Source organism: Salmo salar, chromosome ssa19 (assembly GCF_905237065.1).
Source record: "Salmo salar chromosome ssa19, Ssal_v3.1, whole genome shotgun sequence".
In the NCBI taxonomy this organism is placed as follows: domain Eukaryota; kingdom Metazoa; phylum Chordata; class Actinopteri; order Salmoniformes; family Salmonidae; genus Salmo; species Salmo salar.
Window position 1 is genome coordinate 47592991 of NC_059460.1, and position 20200 is coordinate 47613190.

The 20200-nt window shown below is 41.8% G+C and overlaps 1 pseudogene; it reads right to left on the reverse strand.

Moving 5' to 3' along the window:
* Positions 1-3339: 3339 nt before the first annotated feature.
* On the reverse strand, positions 3340-17088 carry LOC106578923 (LIM domain-binding protein 3-like; annotated as a pseudogene).
* Between the last annotated feature and the right edge of the window lie 3112 nt (positions 17089-20200).

Here is a 20200-nt window from a genome sequence, read left to right on the forward strand (position 1 = left end):
CTTGCTTTCTCTCTCTCTCTCTATTTCTCTCTCTCTCTCTCTCTCTCTCTCTCTCTCTCTCTCTCTCTCTCTCATTGCTCACACACGCAGAGCGACCTCAAGCTAGCTGACTCCATATTTAATACGCAGGTTGCTCTGTCAGAGATTTATGTGATGAAACTGAAAATCAATTAGATGAATAAAGAAAATAGATTGGAGCGTTTGTTGAGACAGCTGTGTTGAGATGGCTGGAGTTCTGAAAAGGGTAGGATATTAATATTAATGATGATGCTGCAGTTATAATTATCAGTTTACCATCGTATTATTAGCTGAATCTACACTTCCTGAAAGTCTGCTGTGACATTACCTCTGACCTCACTCAGCTTCCACCATGTTCTTTAACCCAGTACAATTGAAGAGGGTCCGGTCCAGTCCTTTCACATCCATACAAGGGGGGTGAGCAAGTGTATTCTTTGGGGGGTAGAGGAGAGAAACTGACCATAGACAATAGCTTCGATTCAGACGGCCATTTTCTATCGGTGGCACGACAAAATGCTGACTCACCCCTGCACCCCCTCTTTGCACCCCCCCAACCCCCTTATGACCTGTTCTCTTAAAGGCCCAGTGTAGTCAAACATGTGATTTTCCTGTGTTTTATATATATTTTCACACTATAAGGTTGGAATAATACTGTTAAATTGTGAAAATTATGATAATGTACTTTTACTGTAAGAGCTGTTTGAAAAGAGCACCTTAAATATCTGCCTGTTTTGGTGGGATGAAGTTGTGGCATTCCATGGTGACACCATGCGGTAAATTAGTTAATAGACCAACAAGAAAGAGAGATCTAAGCCTCTCTGCTAAGAACTGAGGCAGCAGGTAGCCTAGCGGTTAAGAGCGTTTGGTCCCGTAAACCGAAAAGTCACTGGTTGAAATCCCTGAGATGGCAAGGTGGTAAAATCTGCTGTTCTGCCCTTAATTAAGCAAGGCAGGTAATCCCCAAGAACAACTGCTACATGGATGTTGATTAAGGCAGCCCCACAGACCTCCCTGATTCATTTGGGTTAAATGCAGAAGACACATTTTGGTTGAATGCATTCAGTTGTTTAAAAGAGTAGGTATCCCATTTCCCAGCGAATTTATAGTTTTCCCCTCCCCACTCAGACCACGTCAAGACAGTTTTAGCCAAATTCTTGCTTAAGAAATTGCCTTATATTAAGAAGCTATTTTTGTTTCTACCATTTTAATTGGAAACAATCACATGAATTATTTGACGTTGAGATAAAAATGTCTGCATATGACCATTTAATCTATCTACAATATATGTCTGTGTAGAGGCACTCCCTCCAGTGGCCATAATACACACTGCATCATGACGCAGCAGTACCTTGGAATCCATTCCTGTCACAAAATGGACGCTAAGGACTTGCACAGCCAAATTAGAAGATGCAACATACTCACTTGTCCTCTGTCTCAAATACCCTCTTGCGGTCTCCTACACCTCTTTCTCTCTCCTCTCTCCCCCTATTTCTCTGCCTCAATGGGTGATTTGGGATGTTTTATTTGTGCTTACCATGACTGTGTTTTCGTATTTTAATGTGTGTATATACGTATTGCATTTGGAAAGTATTCAGACTAATTTACTTTTTCCACATTTGGTTACGTTACAGCCTTATTCTAAAATGGATTCAAAAAATTATATATCCTCATCTATCTACACACGATACCCCATAATGTCAAAGCAAAAACAGGTTTTTATACATTTTTGCAAACCCCCACCCCCCCAAAAAAAACCTGAAATATCACATTTACACAAGTATTCAGACTCTTTACTCAGTACTTTGTTGAAGCACCTTTGGCAGCGATTACAGCCTAGAGTTTCCTTGGGTATGATGCTACAAGCTTGGCACACCTGTATTTGGGGAGTTTCTCCCATTATTCTCTGCAGATCCCATCACTCTACTTGGTCAAATAGCCCTTACATAGCCTGGAGGTGTGTTTTGGGTCATTGTCCTGTTGAAAAACAAATGATTGTCCCACTAAGCGCAAACCAGATGGGATGGCTGCAGAATGCTGCAGAATGCTGTGGTAGCCATGCTGGTTAAGTGTGTCTTGAATTCTAAATAAATCACAGTGTCACCAGCAAAGCACCCATACACCATCATACCTCCTCCTCCATGCTTCACGGTGGGAACCACACATGCGGAGGTCCTCTGTTCACCTACTCTGTGTCTCACAAAGACAGTGGTTGGAACCAAAAATCTCAAATTTGGACAGTCTAATGTCCATTGCTCATGTTTAAGTCTCTTCTTATTATTGGTGTCCTCTAGTAGTGTTTTTCTGTGCAGCAATTCGACAATGAAGACCTGATTCACACAGTCTCCTCTGAACAGTTGATGTTGACATATGTCTCCTACTTGAACTCTGTCAAGCATTTATTTGGGCTGCAATCTGAGGTGCAGTTAACTGTAATGAACTTATCCTCTGCAGCAGAGTTAACTCTGGGTCTTCCTTTCCTGTGGTAGTCCTCATGAGAGCCAGTTTCATCATAGCTTTTGATGGTTTTTGCATGTCTTAAAGTAATGATGGACTGTCGTTTCTCTTTGGTTATTTGAACTGTTCTTGCCATAAGGCAATCTTCTGTATACCCCCCCTACCTTGTTACATCACAATTGATTGGCTCAAATGCATTAAGAAGGAACGAAATTCCACAAATTAACTTTTAACAAGGCTCTTGTTAATTGAAATGAACTCCAGGTGACCTCATGAAGCTGGTTGAGAGAATGCCAAGAGTGTTTAAAGCTGTCATCCAGGCATAGGGTGGCTACTTTGAAGAATCTCAAATAGAAAATATATTTTGATATGTTTAACAGTTTTTTGGTTATTACATGATTCCACATGTGTTATTTTCTAGTTGTAATGTCTTCACTATAATTCTACAATGTAGAAAATAGTAAAAATCAAGAAAACCCCTTGAATGAGTAGGTGTGTCCAAACTTTTGACTGGTACTGTATATATTTTTGTTTATATTTTTTGTTCATTGTATTACACAGGGCACATTTGGAAATGAGATCTAGGTCTCATTATGTCTCCCCTGTTAAAATAAAGGTTAAATAAATACATATATATATATATAGAGAGAGATTTTTAAGTGGTTGATCACCGGGTGTCTGAGGCCATATCTATAAGTTGAGAAAAATCGACCAGAGACACATGACCAACACTCACACAACAAATTTGGTTTAAAGAAAATATTTATTCACGTTGATAATAGTACATTTAAAATTTGTGGGTGTTTGTACATTCTTATGTATTTGTCTGTGCATTTTTGTTAATTTAGCATGCGTACATAAGTGTGTGCACGTGTGTGTGTGTTCGCAAGCGTGTGTGTGTTACATGATCACTTTTACAATTTCTCTTAAATATGTTTTTGTACGGTTCCCTATCAGTTAGGAAAGACAGAACAACCAAAAAGAAAGAAAAAGGAAAGACATTCTAAACATTCTAAACATTCCAAAGGTAAAGGATAGATCTGATAGATCAATTAGAAGGGAGTCTCAGGGACATTGAGAATCTGAGCTGAGAGCCCATTGTGCCAGTTCTTCAGCTTGCGAAAGCAAGGTCCTTTCACCTCCGACTCAAACTTGTCCCTGAGAGAAAGAGAGAGAGACAAGAGGGTCAATGTTTTAGGGTTAGGTTTAGTGTTAGGGTTAAGATTAGGTTTCCGGGTCAAGGTTAGGGGTACAGGTTATGTTTAGGGTTAGGGAAAATAGGATTTTGAATGGGGAATGAATTGTGTGTCCCCACAAGACTGTGTGTGTGTGTGTGTGTGTGTGTGTGTGTGTGTGTGCGCCTCACCTTGATCTCTGCAGGGCCTCCTCATCTGGGGACAGAGAAGGGGGAGAAAATAAGGGGCGGAGGGGAAGAAGAGAAAGGGAGGGAAAAGAGGGAGAAGAGAGGTGAGGATGCATAAAACATGAAGAAAAGAAATCTATGCATGAAGTCGTCAGAGGTACAGACGACAGGGGGATGAAGAGAGAAGGAGAGAGAGTTGAGTAGAGGAGTACTGACTGTATTCTGTGCCGGTGAGGTGGGCCAGGATCCTGAAGCTCTTGGACTGCAGATTGGCAGCCTGTCTGGCCCACTCGGCCATCTCCTCGTCTCTGTCGTGTTGCTGGATCACAGCCTGCTAGACTGGAGATTCGCACTGTCAACCACCGGGTCCTTCACAGGCAGGGAACCGCTGCAGGCAGGATACATGATGTCAGTAACTAGTCCATTACTGTAAACCCCCAAGGCATTTTCAACTCAAATACTTATAGTAAGTTGAACTCAAAGTCAATGAAAAGTAATTATTACTTAAAATGTTTATGTGGTACTGATTCAAAACTGAGAAATCCCCAACTACATTTTTTAAAAGTTATGATAACAAATTCACTTTTTCCCAGCATGCTCTACTGTACATTGAATAATCTTATGCTACACAAAGATAAATAACATACATTTTTCTAAACTAATACAATCATTTAGTTTTTTGCACCCGTTACTGAAATGGTTGATCCACTTTAAATGGCTTAGGTAGTCTCCACATGTTTATCCAAACTCTGCCAGTCATTATGAATGCAGGTTGCAGGGTGAATGAAAATGTAAACTGTTGGATATTCTAAATATGTCTGGATTCCAATAAAAATGTTGAGGAAACCTCTTGCACTTAATGTATCTGAGTACAGTTCCTTAAGTGATCTTGTTGTCATTACTCAAACCGATAGTCACTGTCTCACGATCGTCGTAATGGATGGACCAAGGCGCAGCGGGTATGTGAAATCTCATTTTTTTATTAAACACGAAACAAAACAAGAAACCGATGAACGAACGACAGTCTTGTAGGCTCACACAGCAATACAAAGAACAATCTCCCACAATCCCCAAAACAAACAAACTCCTAATTATAGGACATTCAATCAGAGGCAACGATAACCAGCTGCCTCCAATTGAAGGCCCCAATCCCAATAACTAAACATAGAAATAAACATCCTAGAAAAAGACATAGAACTGTACAACATAGAACTAAACCAAAAACCCCGGAAACATAAATAAAACACCCCTCTACATAAACACACACTCAAAACCATATAAAACAAATACCCCCTGCCACATCCTGACCAAACTATAATAACAAATAACCCCTTTACTGGTCAGGACGTGACACACTGTGAGCCTGTAGGGACAATTACAACAATATTGAGGGGATGGTCGGGGGACCAGAACATAATTACAAATAATTTGTAGACTGAAACTTGACTGCAAGAATCCCAAATAGATCAAATATTTGACTAAAACATAATTTCAAACCTTGCGTACATTTGTATACAATCACATGTACAGTATATATTATGTGTGGGAATACTTGGGAACAGATCATTAAAATCACTTGGAGCTGATTTCTGGTGTTTTTACAGTCTTTTATGTCCAAAAATGAATTTTTTTTATTTTATTTTTGCTAGGGCCAAAGGGGAGTTGGGGAACCCTGCTCTAGGGGGTCCAGATTTGAGTTGATTCAGCGTTCATTTTTTTGTAACGCCCCAGTAAGCCACAGGTGGACTCCAATCAAGTTGTAGAAACAGCTCAGGGATGATCAAAGGAAACATGATTCACCTGAGCTCAATTTCGAGTCTCATAGCAAAGAGTCTGAATACTTATGTACAGAAATAAGCTATTTCTGTATTTTATTTTTAAAACATTTGCAAAAATGTCTAAAGACCTGTTTTTGCTGTGTCATAATGGGGTATTGTGTGTAGATTGATGAGGAAAAAACATGATTTAATACATTTTTGAATAAGGCTGTAACGTAACAAAACGTGGAAAAAGTCAAGGGGTCTGAATACATTACGAATGCACTGTAGAAACTTTTCAATGGTACTTTAGGAAAGGGTTCTTTATAGTGCCATACAAGTTCCATTTAAAATCTTATTAGCATGGTTCTTTATAGAACCTTAAAAAAAAGGTTTTATATATCATCAAAAAGGGTTCTGCACAAGCCAAAGAACCCTTATTTGGCACTAGTACGCATAGATAGTTACGGGGTTTTTACGCTTTTGTTCCATCCCTGCTCTAATACACCTGATTCTATCAAGTTCTTGATGGGCAACTGATTAGCTGGATCAGGCTTGTTAGAGTAGGTCTCTCCGGGAGGATGGTTGGCTGGGTTAGAGTTAGGAGCCTCATCTAGTGTTTGGGGGGTTAGAACAGGAGGGGGAGACCAGTGATACTCAGAACATTCCCTTTTATGTCATCAGACCAGAGTTATCCCCTGAAACACCTTAGTTAACCCCTGAAACACCTTAGTTAACCCCTGAAAACTTGCTGAAACACCATAGTTAACCCCTGAAAACACGCTGAAACACCTAAGTTAACCCCTGAAAACTTGCTGAAACACCAGAGTTAACCCCTGAAAACTTAATGGAACACCATAGTTAACCCCTGAAAACTTGCTGAAACACCTAAATTAACCCCTGAAAACATGCTGGAACACCTTAGTTAACCCCTGAAAACTTGCTGAAACACCAGAGTTAACCCCTGAAAACTTAATGGAACACCTTAGTTAACCCCTGAAAACTTGCTGAAACACCTAAATTAACCCCTGAAAACATGCTGGAACACCTTAGTTAATCCCTGAAAACTTGCTGAAACACCATAGATAACCCCTGAAAACGTGCTGAAACACCATAGTTAACCCCTGAAAATATGCTGAAACACCATAGTTAACCCCTGAAAACATAATGGAACACCTTAGTTAACCCCTGAAAACTTGCTGAAACACCATAGATAACCCCTGAAAACATACTGAAACACCATAGCTAACCCCTGAAAACATGCTGAAACACCATAGTTAACCCCTGAAAACTTGCTGAAACACCTTAGTTAACCCCTGAAAACTTGCTGAAACACCTTAGTTAACCCCTGAAAACTTGCTGAAACACCTTAGTTAACCCCTGAAAACTTGCTGAAACACCATAGTTAACCTCTGAAAGAATGCTGAAACACCATAGTTAACCTCTGAAAGAATGCTGAAATACCATAGTTAACCCCTGAAAACATGCTGAAACACCTTAGTTAACCCCTGAAACACTTTAGTTAACCCCTGAAGACATGCTGAAACACCATAGTTAACCCCTGAAAACATCCTGAAACACCTTAGTTAACCCCTGAAACACCTTAGTTAACCCCTGAAACACCTTAGTTAACCCCTGAAGACATGCTGAAACACCTTAGTTAACCCTTGAAACACCATAGTTCACCTCTGGATGCAAGAAACTGGATGCAAACTACAAACACACGGAAATGGGGCAGCCATATGAAAAACACCAGATCCATATGATATATGCAAATGTCAATATATCATATGAGACAGATGTGATACTGTTCATTACATGAGCCTGATATTACTGTATTACATGAGCCTGATATTACTGTATTACATGAGCCTGATATTACTGTATTACATGAGCCTGATATTACTTCATTACATGAGCCTGATATTACTGTATTACATGAGCCTGATATTACTGTATTACATTAGCCTGATATTACTGTATTACAGTAAGATAATAAATGACACATATCATATAGAGGAGAGTAGTAGGGTGTAAAAGTAAACGGGGGGAGCCAGCAGGTACATCCTCACTGAGGTCACCTGATCAGAGGGGGGCGGGGTGCGGGGGTGGGTGACACAACACAGGGTGGTTGATTGGTTGGTTGGTTGTGGATGAAGTGATGGAAGGAAATAAAGAAATAAAGAAATAAAGAAATATGGATGACAAGTGTGAGTGGAGAAATACAGCATGACTCTTAATACAAAATGTATTCTCTGCATTGTGTCTACGCTCCTGTGCCTGTGTGTGTGTGTTCATGTGTGTGCGTGTTTGCATGTGTCTGTGCGTGCAATGTGTGTATGTGTTCCTACCCGTCATGGCCCTTAGACTGTGACTGTCCGGCAATAGCATCCATGATGGCGTCCTGAGAGTACATGGATATGGGGGTGTTGTACTGAGCGTGGACGATAGTGGCCTTACCTCCCGGGCCGCGCACCTCGATGGGTTTATTGGTGGACAGAGCCGAGTCCTTCAGAGCTATGGGGTTAAAGTTGGGCAAATACTCCTGACTGGAGGGGGATAGGGTCGGGGTACAGGGTCAAGGGTCAGGGATAAAGGGTAATTTTGGGAGGGTTTGTAGGGTTTCGTGGGATTAAGGGGACAGGCGGCAATACGGATCCATATTTGGGTTCACAGGTTGAAGGGGAATCAGACAGCCAGAGAGATATAAAGAGAGGAGAGGGAAAAGAAAGAGATAAAAAGAGAGGAGGATGGTGAGAGGTACTGCAGGAGTAGGAGAGAGACAGAGAGGTAGAGATAGAGAGACAGAGAGTCAGAGACAGGGAGGCTGAGACAGAGAGGCAGAGACAGAGAAGCAGAGAAGCTGAGACAGAGAGGCAGAGACAGAAAGGCTGAGACAGAGAGGCAGAGACAGAGACATAACTTAAATGTACACTCTGAACAGCACTACAGGGTTGAACCACATTATGATAATCACTAGCACTGATTATATAGTACCTGTCTGTCTCTTTAGTACACTGATTATATAGTACCTGTCTGTCTCTCTAGTACACTTATTATATAGTACCTGTCTGTCTCTCTAGTACACTGATTATATTGTACCTATCTGTCTCTCTAGTACACTGATTATATAGTACCTGTCTGTCTCTCTAGTACACTGATTATGTAGTACCTGTCTGTCTCTCTAGTACACTGGCACTGATGATATAGTACCTGACTGTCTGTCTGTCTCATGTACCCTATGACTGATTACATTGTACTTAGTCTCTCTATCTCTAAACAGATAGAGGTGACAAGGCTCATACAACTGGAATTACTTTGTGTTAATTATACATTGCCTCTAATGTCAGCTGAGGACTAAGACATTGAGCATGAGCCTTGACGTCAGGGAAATACACACACCAACACACTGATCCAGAAACACAATATCTCTGATACATTCTACAGACAAGCAATGGAAACTAAACCAATCAAAGCTAGCTAATAGTAAATAGGATGTAAAAGACACCACCACCACTACATGCACACTGCAAACATGCACACTGCAAACATGCACACTGCAAACACGCACACTGCAAACACGCTCACTGCAAACATGCACACTGCAAACACGCACACTGCAAACACGCACACTGCAAACACGCACACTGCAAACACGCACACTGCAAACATGCACACTGCAAACACGCACGCTGCAAACACGCACGCTGCAAACATGCACGCTGCAAACATGCACACTGCAAACACGCACACTGCAAACATGCACACTGCAAACATGCACACTGCAAACATGCACACTGCAAACACGCACACTGCAAACACGCACACTGCAAACACGCACGCTGCAAACACGCACACTGCAAACACGCACACTGCAAACATGCACACTGCAAACATGCACACTGCAAACACGCACACTGCAAACATGCACACTGCAAACACGCACACTGCAAACATGCACACTGCAAACACGCACACTGCAAACATGCACACTGCAAACACGCACAATGCAAACATGCACACTGCAAACATGCACACTGCAAACATGCACACTGCAAACACGGACACTGCAAACACGCACACTGCAAACACGCACACTGCAAACGCGCACACTGCAAACGCGCACACTGCAAACGCGCACACTGCAAACGCGCACACTGCAAACGCGCACACTGCAAACACGCACACTGCAAACGCGCACACTGCAAACACGCACACTGCAAACACGCACACTGCAAACACGCACACTGCAAACACGCACACTGCAAACATGCACACTGTACATTCCTAGGTAGTAGTGATGCCTTATTAACGTTCATACTGTATACTACTAATGCACGTACATGCACACGTCAACAAACATACAGAATGAGTACCCACATATAAACACACATATTCCAGCATACATGTACTGGCCATAAATGCATTTATGCATACCTATGAACACACTAACACATATACATGTATGGTATATCCTGATGAAAATGACACAATGCAGTATTTTGATTCTTTTTTTAGAACATTTCATTACAGCGTTGATAAGTGTTATTACAATTGGACTTCATCAACACTAGACGTAATCTCAGTATCTACAGTATTATTATCGCAGTACATTATACTGGGTAACAACTTTCCTTTATAAAGGGTTTGTAACATGTTTATAAGTTGTATTTAGACTGTTCATCATTAGTATATAAGCAGTTTACTTGTTATTTATAAATTATAATGAATAAATAATGAATAGTCTATAAACTTATAGAAACCCTTCATGAAATATAGGGTTAGGGTTAATGATGTTACGTTTGATGCGTATGCATCGAAATCGCTAAGCAGTGTACATCGAAGCAGTGTGCCGATACGTGTATCACTTTATCAGAAGCACGTGATCAATGACGATAGTTCTAGGAGTCGTTCTGTGTGTTATAATAGCAGTTTATATATATATATATATATATATATAGTTGTGTGTGATCACTGTGATATTTCCCTGGATTCCCTGCGACCCAGCAGACTGACTGACAGGAGCAGGAGCTCCACAATCACACACACACACACACACACACACACACACACACACACACACACACACACACACACACACACACACACACACACACACACACACACGCACAAGCGCACGTACACACACTCAGACAGAAGAAGAATACTTTGTTGTCCGTTTTCTTGGAGAGAACGGAAACTGGTGTTTTTACTCTTAGCTCAAGCCCCCGAGGCACACACACTACCCAAATAGTTGGAGCAGTTTAGGGGTTATGTGCTGAATACAGATATGGATCTATCCCTGGACACTGTGTGTGTGTGTGTGTGTGTGTGTGTGTGTGTGTGTGTGTGTGTGTGTGTGTGTGTGTGTGTGTGTGTGTGTGTGTGTGTGTGTGTGTGTGTGTGTGTGTGTGTGTGTGTGTGATACTGCATGAGAGCGGGGTTGTGATCGACTTCAACCAGAGTGGAACATTCCAGCATGGCGAGGAGCAGCTGTTCTGGTATTTGTTTGTGTCAGCTTACAAAAAGAGGGTCACCTGTACCGAACTAGGGATATATGGTCAGGCTTACCAACACGTTACCGGACACATTTAACGTATGCCAATCAGTACAACCTTTTAACTTCACCCCCCGGCCCAGCTTAGTTTAGCGAAGAACTGATGAGGTGAGAGGACGTTCCCTCAAAGGCCATCAGCACCCAAGAGCTAAATCACCCGTTGTCAGCGGAATGACTGTAGTCGTCATGTACACACGAACAGTGTGACCCTGTGGTGCTGTGTTACCTGGAGACAGTCTAGGTGTGTGTCCGAGCGTGCACGTTACCACTCCGGGTGGCGACCACGAATGTGAGCCAGCGTAATGTGTTCCGGGATAATCACGGAATGTTCTGAGGGGTGTGTGCTCGTTAACCCCTCCCCCCCAAGTTGTCCCAGACTGGAGATAACCAGGGGAGGGGATGGGGACAGGAACAGAGTGACGAGCAAAATAAAACATGGGGGTAGTACAACAAGGCCTTAGTTTCAGGTGTTTCCAGTGGTTGGGAGAGGAGGAAGTGTTTTTTCCCAGTTAGTTTGGCAGTTTTGTTATGGGAGGTGTTGGTTGGGAACTAGTGCACTATACGGGGAACAGGGTTCCATTTCCTATACGCCCCCAGGCTACCTACCCCAGGAATGACACTCCTCTGCTTGCCCCCTCTCTACCCAATCTGGCAGCCCCAGCCTCCTCTCCTGCCACCTTCCCTTGCAGCAGGGCCATCTCTCTGAGTGTGTGCAGAGTACAGGCCAATGGAGGAGTTATATTGCTCCTTCTGGCTCAGGGGAGACACTGCAGTGGCACGGGGAGAGGATGTACAGGGCCCGGAGGGCAGCTCAATAGGCTTTAGGAGGTTAGAATCCCAGGTCTCTTCACCTCCAGCTTTTCTTCTTCTTCTTCTTCTTCTTCTTTTTCTGACATCATCACCCTCCAAGAGAAATATGGTGAATCCCAAACTGCCCACTAGCCCCTACCAACTCCCTCGGGAGGGTGACTTCCAGAGAGTGGTGAAGGGATCAATAAACCCATCAACTTTGGGACATACTAGTGACTTGAATAATGCAATTCATGTTTCACTTTTAAAAAGGAATAAAACAGCATGAAATTCAAATGAACAAATCCCCCTGTCGTTTTACAAGATATACACCTCAGTAACAATTTAATATTTCATTTGCGAGGTATTTCATCTGTTACATGTGTCAAGTCTCAAAATCTGACATAAACAAATGCATGTGGCGTATAATTGTGGCATATAACTCTCCATTCTTTTGTATCAAACTGTGCAAACTTCAAACATATCGCGGCGCGTTTCGGGATAGCACTTCGCTCTGAAGCCTGCAGTCTTGCCCGAAGTGGCTATTGGAGGGTCTAATTAATGGAGGGCCAAGGGGTGAAGGGAAGGGAGTGATTTTGGGACGCACAGGTAGTGAGGGGCTAAGAGAAATAAAGAGTGATGGATGGGTTAACAATGAGGGAAACGATAGATCGATAGATAGATAGATAGATAGATAGATAGATAGATAGATAGATAGATAGATAGATAGATAGATAGATAGATAGATAGATAGATATAGAACTAGATAGATATAGAGATAGATAGATAGATAGATATAGAAATAGATAGATATAGAGATAGATAGAAATAGATAGATAGATATAGAAATAGATAGATAGGTTGATATAGAAATAGATAGATAGAGATAGATAGATATAGACATAGATATAGATATAGAAATAGAAAGATAGATAGATAGATAGATAGATAGATAGATAGATAGATAGATAGATAGATAGATAGATAGATAGATAGATAGATAGATAGATAGATAGATAGATAGATAGATAGATAGATAGATAGATAGATAGATAGATAGATAGATAGATTGATAGATAGGGGAGATGTATCCTCTTCACTATCTGGCCAGAGCATGATCCTTTGATAGTTCCAGTCGCATTGGCGAAAATCTGATATCAACTTTGGGGGGGACAATTACATGACATTTTCTTAAGAGCAATTCCTGAGGGGGACACCAAAAGTAGTGCTGTAACACATAGCCTACATTGTAATATGGTAAATGTATATTGAGGAACCAAAGAAATAAGGTGTTTGCCGTACTCCTAACTACCGGTACCCAAAACTACACAACTACTCACAACAGCAATACCATTGCCTTTAACAAATCTTAGTTCAGTCACCAGTTTAAGTTGAGAGTGGGGGTATCCATGGCATTCACATCAATCATCTCCAATCCAAAGTTAAATCTAGAATTGGCTTCCTATTTCGCAACAAAGCATCCTTCACTCATGCTGCCAAACTTACCCTCGTAAAACTGACCATCCTACCAATCCTCGACTTCGGCGATGTCATTTACAAAATAGCCTCCAATACCCTACTCAACAAGCTGGATGCAGTCTATCACAGTGCCATCCGTTTTGTCACCTAAGCCCCATATACTACCCACCACTGCGACCTGTACGCTCTCGTTGGCTGGCCTTCGCTTCATAATCGTCGCCAAATACATTGGCTCCAGGTCATCTACAAGACCCTGCTAGGTAAAGTCCCCCCTTATCTCCGCTCTCTGGTCACCATAGCAGCACCCACCTGTAGCACGCGCTCCAGCAGGTATATCTCTCTGGTCACCCCTAAAGCCAACTCCTCCTTTGGTCGTCTCTCCTTCCAGTTCTCTGCTGCCAATGACTGGAACGAACTACAAAAATCTCTGAAACTGGAAACACTTATCTCCCTCACTAGCTTTAAGCACCAGCTATCAGAGCAGCTCCCAGATCACTGCACCTGTACATAGCCCATCTATAATTTAGCCCAAACTACTACCTCTTCCCCTACTTTATTTATTTATTTTATTTATTTTGCTCCTTTGCACCATATTATTTATATTTTAACTTTGAACTTTCTTCAAATAACAAATCTACCATTCCAGTATTTTACTTGCTATACTTTATTTACTCTGCCACCATGGCCTTTTTTGCCTTTACCTCCCTTATCTCACATCATTTGCTCACATTGTATATAGTCTTATTTTTTTCTACTGTATCATTGATTGTATGTTGTTATACTCCATGTGTAACTCTGTGTTTTTGTATGTTGTCGAACTGCTTTGCTTTATCTTGGCCAGGTCGCAATTGTAAATGAGAACTTGTTCTCAACTTGCCTACCTGGTTAAATAAAGGTGAAATAAATAAATAAAATAAATTTTCCAATTATGTTCCTATTTTACAAGTAAAAAAAAATGAGAACCTTTCATAATGTTGCCAAACAAAGACTCAACAAACTTACCTGAGACTCCGTCTCTGCCAGTCTGTCCCTGCATATCTGTCCCCAACTCTGTCTGTGTGCCATCTGTTGCCTGCTCTGCCTAATGACATCATTGTGAAACATTTCCATTAGAATTTCATTTATTTCTTATGAACATTTAATCAACTAGTCTTTGAGATATTAGGCTAATAGGGTTCTTACTTTGCGTTTTGGTGTACTGAAAAATACTCTGATGTCCGTCTTTTATTTTTCTGCCATTTTTCTACCTGGCTGGCTGGCTACACACACACAGTGTGTAGGTTATTTACAGTAGGAGATGGGCTTCTATCATCTTATCTTTTATCATTCTATTTGGGCTTCGATCTAAAAGGTAGCTAGCAAATGTGAAACGGATTAAAATGACAAGAGTTGACAGCTGTATGAGTTCACCATTTACACAACATATGCTGCAACCTTTTGTAATTTTAATAGTTTGTTTCATATTGGCTGGCTTCCAACAATAGCTGAATTTGCAAAGCAAGCGAGCACCAATTCCGTTTCAGTGGTGTTTGCTATAATCTTTGCTACCCGGGTTAAATAAAATAAATAAATAAAAGTTCCCTTGCGACAATTTAGCTTTTGCAACGAGACCATTAAATATATTTAAGACAATGGTAGAAGAGAGTGTAGTTCTGTTCAGTTTGGACTTCAGTTTATCGCTAACCTTATCACAGGGACTTTGAAGCACTAACTTACATCATCTGCATGCTGATCTCGGAATAAATTGACGATAGCAAAAGATTCCATCTTTGACGAGGCCACATAAATGGAATAGGTACTAGCTAGCTTAATAGTTAATATTTGCGCGCTAGCTCTGCATATTCAGCTAGTGTGTGTGCGCGATTGACTGGATTAACCTCACGTCAGTTACGTTCATTGAGTGCCTTTCAGACAGTAGATACGACCTCTCTGTTACTTTGCCAGTGGATCAAACCATTGTGAGGCAAAGGGTGGGGGGGTCGCAATCTTTTAAAACTTAAAAACGCGCTATTAAGTGTCTATAATCAGTACAATTGCTTTCATTGCGTATTATTATTATTTAAATTACATAGTTATGTTTCAGTGATATATTGGGGGGGACAAATCATATTTTTCCCAGGATGGGGGGGTCGTGTCCCCCCCGTCCCCCCCGGGATTTCCGCCCCTGTCCAGTTGGTATGGGATAGAAAGTTGAGACCCCTCCTGTCTGTGGGGAAAACAACCTGTGGTTACGCCATTGGCTCACAGCAAAAAATGTATTGTTGTCTGCTTGTTTTAGTCAATTTACCAAACTACATTCAAGAAAAGTACAACATGTCTAAAGATTACTATTCAACATTGCCTGCTCTCTAGCATTATCACTACTTAGAAAAATGTAATATTGTAGGGCGTCCCTCATGGCCCTTTTCATGACGGCCACGTGAGTTACAAAAGAACTACACTAAACAAGTAAAATATCTTACCTGTGATGAAATGTTCTCCACAGACATAGCTATGTGTGGCCTACTTGGACAAGCGGGTCCCCACATTTCCACCTCTCCCACGAACTGCCTGAAGCCACAGACAGGGCTCTTCTCCGAGCCTCTATTGCCTTACGAACCGTAGGTGGAGATTTTTTTACCTGGCTACATTTACATTGAACAACAATGCAGCAGCTTTTCGGCGTGTTTTGTTATTTCTGTAAAATAAGACGATGTTGGCTCTTTTGGGTCAATTGGAAAGAATGTTTGTGTTCCACAATTTGTGGGCGTGTTCGAGGTGAATCACATGAATAAAGACTCAGAAGATCCTCTGCAACTCTGCTCTTTACTGTGGAAGCTGCTACAGCCGCACTAGGAACACTAGAGGGCGCCAACACACAGTCTTGATTCCCATCTTCTGTTCAAAGACATGCACACATGAGCAGACAGAAACTCACAAACTTTTGTGTGTGTTTACCTTTTGGTGAGGGATAACTGGCATGGGGGAGTCCATTCTGGGCATTGCCATGGGAACAGGGACGGGACGTTTCGACCTGGATTCAGAACCACAACAACACATTTTTTGCATGATGTAGTTGAGCATGTTATTTTCTAAGTATTTTAAGAGCAAGTGTACGTGTGTGTGCTTACTTCTGCATGGCGAGGGTCAGTTTATTGGAAGACATTTTAATCTTGTTCTGTGCCTCCAGGTGCGTCATTCCCTCTGTACTGAGAGAGAGAGAGAGAGATAAATGAGGCATATAAATATAAGAGAAACTGACATAGATACTTCTGCTCAAACTCTCTCTCACACACAGAGGAAAATAGCACAGCAAATTCGCTGTATTACAACTGCTTGGAATCCGATATAAAGGCGTTACAGAGGGTAGTGCGTACGGCCCAGTACATCACTGGGGCCAAGCTCCCTGTCATCCAGGACCTCTATACCAGGCGGTGTCAGAGGAAGGCTCAAAAATTTGTCAAAGACTCCAGCCACCTAAGAAACAGACTGTTCCAAGTCTGGAACCAGCAGGACCCTAAACAGCTTCTAGCCATGAGACTTCTAAACAAGACCGCTAAACAGCTAATCAAATGGCTGACCCACTAATTTTTCACATATGCTGCTGCTACTGTTTATTATCTACCCTGTTGCCTAGTCACTTTACCTCTACCTATATGTCCAGTACGTAGCTACCTCAATTACCCCTGCATATCGACTCAATACTGGTACTCCCTGTATGTACATATCCTTGTTATTTTTTACTCGTTATTTATTTTCGTTATTTTCTGTGGTATTCCTCTTGTCACTATTTCTATTTTTTATTGTATCTTTAAGTGCACTGTTGGAAAATAACCCGTAAGAAAGCATTTCACTGCTGGTCTAAATCTGTTGCTATGAAGCATGTGAAAAATATATCTTGATTTGAATAAATCCACACAGAGTGTTAAATCAATACCGAAAGTGTTGAGTTTGTGGATCCACATAGACACAGTAACAGTGTTTAATTAACACACTGCTTATTGTAAAACCTTATTCAAATATTTCCCAGTGTGCCTTTCGAGTGTATTGTGATGTTATCACCCATGACTGTTTGTTAGTGACTGTCATGGTTGTTGCAGTCATCCATTTTTTGGCTTATGGACTTCAGCAAGCAAGATCCTAAGTGAATATGTTATCATTAAAATAACATAATGCATAAGTACAGTGTCTTTAGAATACATTTCTTCATGTGTTACAAAGTGGGATTAAAGTGGATTTAACAGCAATTTTTTGTCCACGATCTACACAAAACACTCTGTAATATCAATGTGGAAGATTTTTTTTTTTTTATACATGAAAAATACAATATTAATATACACTACACGGCCAAAAGTATGTGGACACATGCTCGTTGAACATCTCATTCCAAAATCATGGGTATTAATATGGAGTTGGTCCCCCTTTGCTGCTATAACAGCCTCCACTCTTCTGGGAAGGCTTTCCATTAGATGTTGGAAAATTGCTGCGGGGACTTGCTTCCATTCAGCCACAACAGCATTAGTGAGGTCGGTTACTGATCTTGGGAGATTAGGCCTGGCTCGCAGTCAGCGTTCCAATTCATCCCAAAAGTGTTCGATGTGGTTGAGGTCAGGGCTCTATGCAGGCCAGTCAAATCAAATGTATTTATATAGCCCTTCTTACATCAGCTGATATATCAAAGTGCAGTACAGAAACCCAGCCTAAAACCCCAAACAGCATGCAATGCAGGTGTAGAAGCACGGTGGCTAGGAAAAACTCCCTAGAAAGGCCAAAACCAAGCTCACTAAAAGTGGCAGTAATAAAGCCTCTCTTGAAAAAGCCGGATCTTGATCCAGAAATTATAAAAAACTATCGGCCTATATCGAATCTTCCATTCCTCTCAAAAAAATTTGAAAAAGCTGTTGCACAGCAACTCACTGCCTTCCTGAAGACAAACAATGTATACGAAACGCTTCAGTCTGGTTTTAGACCCCATCATAGCACTGAGACTGCACTTGTGAAGGTGGTAAATGACCTTTTAATGACGTCAGACCGAGGCTCTGCATCTGTCCTCGTGCTCCTAGATCTTAGTGCCGCTTTTGATACCATCGATCACCACATTCTTTTGGAGAGATTGGAAACCCAAATTGGTCTACATGGACAAGTTCTGGCCTGGTTTAGATCTTATCTGTCGGAAAGATATCAGTTTGTCTCTGTGAATGGTTTGTCCGCTGACAAATCGATTGTAAATTTCGGTGTTCCTCAAGGTTCCGTTTTAGGACCACTATTGTTTTCACTATATATTTTACCTCTTGGGGATGTCATTTGAAAACATAATGTTAAATTTCACTGCTATGCGGACGACACACAGCTGTACATTTCAATGAAACATGGTGAAGCCCCAAAATTGCCCTCGCTAGAAGCCTGTGTTTCAGACATAAAGAAGTGGATGGCTGCAAACTTTCTACTTTTAAACTCGGACAAAACAGAGATGCTTGTTCTAGGTCCCAAGAAACAAAGAGATCTTCTGTTGAATCTGACAATTAATCTGGATGGTTGTACAGTCGTCTCAAATAAAACTGTGAAGGACCTCGGCGTTACTCTGGACCCTGATCTCTCTTTTGAAGAACATATCAAGACTGTTTCAAGGACAGCTTTTTTCCATCTACGTAACATTGCAAAAATAAGAAATTTTCTGTCCAAAAATGACGCAGAAAAATTAATCCATGCTTTTGTTACTTCTAGGCTGGACTACTGCAATGCTCTACTTTCCGGCTACCCGGAGAAAGCACTAAATAAACTTCAGTTAGTGCTAAATACAGCTGCTAGAATCCTGACTAGAACCAAAAAATTTGATCATATTACTCCAGTGCTGGCCTCCCTACACTGGCTTCCTGTTAAGGCAGGGCTGATTTCAAGGTTTTACTGCTAACCTACGAAGCATTACATGGGCTTGCTCCTACCTATCTTTCCGATTTGGTCCTGCCGTACATACCTACACGTACGCTACGGTCACAAGACGCAGGCCTCCTAATTGTCCCTAGAATTTCTAAGCAAACGGCTGGAGGTAGGGCTTTCTCCTATAGAGCTCCATTTTTATGGAATGGTCTGCCTACCAATGTGAGAGACGCAGACTCAGTCTCAACCTTTAAGTCTTTACTGAAGACTTATCTCTTCAGTAGGTCCTATGATTAAGTATAGTCTGGCCCAGGAGTGTGAAGGTGAACAGAAAGGCTGGAGCAACGAACCGCCCTTGCTGTCTCTGCCTTGCCGGTTCCCCTCTTTCCACTGGGATTCTCTGCCTCTAACCCTTTTACAGGGGCTGAGTCACTGGCCTACTGGTGTTCTTCCATGCCGTCCATGGGAGGGGTGCGTCACTTGAGTGGGTTGAGTCACTGACGTGGTCTTCCTGTCTGGGTTCCATAGCCGCAGGCAGAACAGTTGAAACTGGAGCAGCAGCAAGGCCAGGTGGAATGGGGACAGCTAGGAGTCATCACGCCAGGTAGTCCTGAGGCATGGTCCTAGGGCTCAGGTCCTCCGAGAGAGAAAGAAAGAGAGAAAGAGAGAATTAGAGAGAGCATACTTAAATTCACACAGGACACCGGATAAGACAGGAGAAATACTCCAGATATAACAGGCTGACCCTAGCCCCCCAACACATAAACTTCTGCAACATAAATACTGGAGGCTGACACAGGAGGGGTCAGGAGACACTCTGGCCCCATCCGATGATACCCCCGGACAGGGCCAAACAGGCAGGATATAACCCCACCCACTTTGCCAAAGCACAGCCACCACACCACTAGAGGGATATCTGTAAACCAC